This window comes from Triticum dicoccoides, chromosome 7B (genome assembly GCF_002162155.2).
Source record: "Triticum dicoccoides isolate Atlit2015 ecotype Zavitan chromosome 7B, WEW_v2.0, whole genome shotgun sequence".
Taxonomy (NCBI): Eukaryota; Viridiplantae; Streptophyta; class Magnoliopsida; order Poales; family Poaceae; genus Triticum; species Triticum dicoccoides.
In genome coordinates, this window is record NC_041393.1 from 53,070,890 (window position 1) to 53,075,394 (window position 4,505).

A 4,505-nucleotide genomic window follows, 5' to 3' on the forward strand; every position below is an offset into this window, starting at 1 on the left:
CATTCACTTCTGCCATAAGAGCTCACTGCAGAATCTCTCGGAACGAGGCTCTTTGGCCACGCCACTACAAATGCCGTGAGAAGCTGCGATGAACAGGATCGGAAAAGAGTCGGAGAGAGGAGCAACCAACATATCAGACAACCACTCGTTTAGACATTCTCTATGAAAACTCCTTAGCTTTTGTTGTACTGACATCAGTGGAGAATATCATCTAGACTGATGGTCGGTGGTGAAGGATAGGCATTGATGCTTAGGGAGTAAAAGTTGCTCACCTCCTCGAAAAAAATTCTTCCCTTTCCGTTTTCTCCAAATTCTTCTCCGTGGGAGTTAAGGAAGGTCAGAAACGGATCTCTGCGCTCATCATCAGTAATTCCATAGCCAATGAATAAAACTCTGTGCCTTGCTGGCGGTATTAACACTCCATGCTCATCATAATCTGGTTTGTATGAATATATATCATCCTCACCAAGATAATCAAAGTTAGAGCCTGCAAAAAAGGATCCAGTGAAGGGTTTGCCGCTGTCTATTAGATCCATTGCATCATCAAACAGCAAATTTGGATGGCTTCGGAAACTGCTGATCGCTTTCCTTTGTGGACCAACCCACTCGGAACTGGTTGCTTCTATTCCTACATACTGGAATATCCAAGCTGTAGTAGCTGCTCTGTCCAGCTCCTCTTCGCCTATAGGTTTCCCCGCTAGACGGATATAATCATGTTTCAAGCATTCTTCGTCAAACCTGAGGTCACCAATGGGTTCTCCTATTTTAGCAAGCTCCTTCATCCTCTCCATCTCTCCACACGCAGGAAAACTACAGAAAACACAAGCATTGAAGCTCTGTTGTCTTGGATCGGGAACAATCCACTGCCCACAGTATTTTTCTTGATGCCAGGAGTGCTCATAAGAATTCCCAATCTTTCTGAACGTTGGAAGTTCAGCATCTGCCATTTGAACCTGCATAGTGATGGAAAACTTTATTTTAAAAAGTCATGATAGGGTTCAGAATTTTACGGACTTGTGCCACAACTAGAAGTTGATTTTTCATCATACCTAAGTATAACATATTGACAAAAAAAAATCGAACCATGCAGGAGAGCTGCATGTGATATATTAAAGGAGAAGCAAAAACAGGGGAAAGAACCCCAAAGTACAAACGTTTACATGACCAGGGTACGATCACAGCCTCAAAACCGGAGAAAGAACCCCAAAGTACATACGTTTACATGACCAGAATACACCACAGCCTCAAAACCAAACCTCAGATCTCTACCCTAACCACTAGAGTAGGGAGCAGTAAGGAGGAGAAAAATTAGGGAATGCACCTAAACCCAAAACTAATCTCCTCGGCTGATGATCACATAGTGTTGCCCAAACAGTTTAAGAATATTGACAATTTAAACATACCATTCGCAAACATGATAACTTCTGAGAATTTCTCAAATAAGTGTACAAGGGGAAAAACCATATATGGTACATCCTTCAAAACTTTTAACTTCAAATACAACTCTGTTTGTGAAACGCAGTAAATTAATAGGTTTATATGTTCTCTTGGCATACTTGCTTCGAAGTATATTAAGTAATTATATTTGAACACTTACTTCCGATAGTACAATGTACCTAATAATAACCAAGTAAGTTAAAATATACATGAAACACTTCCATGCAGTGTTTGATTAATTAATCCTATTATTTTAAACTTTTTTTTCTGTTCTTTTTAGATGAGTTTGAGAAATCCAAGAGGTTAAACAGAATTGGGTGAACAAGAGTTTCAGTGCAACAACATACATTTGACTAGTAAGTAATTTACAACAGCAATTCAGATGTCACAGTAGCATTTTAGACGAGAGGAAGTAATGAGTAATGACACATGGGCGAAAAGTGAAGAGTTAAGATCAGGAAAATATGCGTGAGGTGCCAAGCGAGCCTCGTCTCCTGCTAGCCTGAAACAAACCACGGCGACACCTAGCCCTCCACCTGCCTGCCCTGCTTTTCCCGGCAAACAGAGAGATGCTGAAAGAGGAGCGCTGCCTTTTCTGGCATAGGAAGATGCGGGGGAGGAGGAAGAACGGGAGTACCTATGCCACCGACTCGCTGGAATGGTGACGTCGGTGCGCCGCCGGGATCCGTGTGCCTGCGGTTGGAGGAGCTGTTGGCAATGCAAGCACGCCCTGGAGAGCGGGTGTTCTGGGGAGGGGTCCAAGCGGCGGCGAATCGGCGGAGAAGCGAAGCGACGCGGCGGCGGATCGGCGGATAAGAGAGGCGAAGCGGCGGCGGAGGCGGCGGCGATCCTCCGACCCGACGGCGACGGGGAGCCCCCAATCTGGAACTACGGGAGGGTGGGGTTTTTGGAGGGGTTAGGGGGAGAGAGCTTCTTGGGGAACAAGCCTCAATGTTTTCCGGAAAATGATTTTCTCGACGCAACCTTCACGACGGTCCGGATATGAAATCGGAACTCACCCCGCTTCACCGAAGCCTCGATTCCGGCTTGGGTGGCGGCGCTGGGTGCGTTCCGGCTTCGGCGGAAGCATCTACGTCTTGCTTGCTGCGGCCTGCGGGACGCTGGGAGAGCACTCGCGTCTAGCGACGCTGTAATGGGCCAGCCCATTATTTGCTGCGAACTTTTATTCCGTCCGTCCGTTCCATTTTTTTCTATTCTTCTATACAATTCAAATACTTGCCTAAAATATACTTTTAATAATTACTAGCATAAATGTCTGTGCGTTGCAACGGGAGTGTAGAAAAATCTGTAACGCTGCAATATGTTTTGTATGAAACGACGGTCGAGAAAAAAGGTGAAAGATGAAGTTTCGGAGGCTCGCTGCTCTAAACTTATAAAGGATGATGCTATCAAAATGATAAGAAAAAATGACATAAAACATGCAGATGACCTCATCAAGGTGATGCCAGAGTTGGCAACATCTGGTTCATGTCAAACCTTGGTCTATGGCCAACGAAACAATCGGATGAGGGACAATGTCTAGATTGTTGAGGATATCTACATTAATATATTGGTGTGAGTAATTGGAATATTTCTCACCGAGCATGACATAGACTTGCGGCGGTCGGTATATATTGAATGACAAGATCCGTCATTCATGTGCATGATTTGAAATCTTCTTTCATTGAATGGATTCTAATCATTACATGTGCTTCGGTGTGTGAGCAAACACCATAGACCATCGTACGCATATCACATGCAATGTCAAAAGAAAACACGTGAAAAAGCACTAAGCATTAATCTCACACAGGATGGATCAAGAAACAAATTAACACACGTTATTTGACAACTCCAATTAGCGGTTCATGAAGAAAAATCAATCAAGAATTTAGGGCCCATGTGTGGGTAAGGAAAAAAAATACTGATCTTGGCCACCGGACAAGAGACTTACTTACCGAACCGCGCAAACGCAAAGGAATATTTATAACTTTTAAAACTAATCTAGTCGTGTTGGACCTAAGGCCGCCCTACACAAGCTACACCATGCACCTATTCCATACACCATTCCTCGTAATCCAACTCGCTTTTAATTTATTTTCTTCAGAATGGATGAACATTCTTTTTTTAAACACAGAAACATTTTTCTTGAATCACATAACCTTTTTTAAATTATAAACATTTTTAACATGCAAATACTTTTAGAATTACATGAACACGTTTCTAAAAAAGGGTATTTAAAAAAATATGAACAATATTTAAGTACACAAACTCTTTTAGAAAAACAATACAAACATTTTAAATGGAAGTACACTTTTTGAAAAATCATGTATTTTTTTCAAAAAGCATGAACACATTTAAATTACAGAATCATTTTTTAAAGCATGCAGACACTTTTTAAAATTATATAAGCAGATTTCAGAAAAAAAAGACGAGAGGGTATTTTAGAAAAATATGAACAATATTTAAGTACACAAACTCTTTTAGAAAAACAATACAAACATTTTAAATGGAAGTACACTGTTTGAAAAATCATGTATTTTTTTTTTCAAAAAGCATGAACACATTTAAATTACAGAACCATTTTTTAAAGCATGCAGACACTTTTTAAAATTATATAAGCAGATTTCAGAAAAAAAAGAAGCACCACCTCGCGCGCCATCTCTCCACCTTTCCCTTTTTCTCATTATCATCCATCCATCCATCTTCTTTTGAGATTTCAAATCAGGATCATCTTCTTTCTCAGTTTCAATTTCTTTGCCCACCCTTTCCTATTGATTCCAGCCAGTTTATTGATTTCAATCCGCATCAGTATTTAAATTGGTTTATTTGATTGTGAGGGAGCGAGGTGGGATTATATAGCAGATGATCAAATCTTTTATTTTGCACATGATCATTGGTCAGCTAGATCGGGACGCCCCCTTCCACCTTCGCATGGTCTATTATTTGCCCGATTTGTCTGATGGGCTCAGGCCCATGGTATCCCGCTTCGTTGGGACAGCCAGGGTTGAATTTTCCTAACGGCGTACGTAAACTAGGGACCTCCTATATGCCGCTCTTTGCGGCAAGAT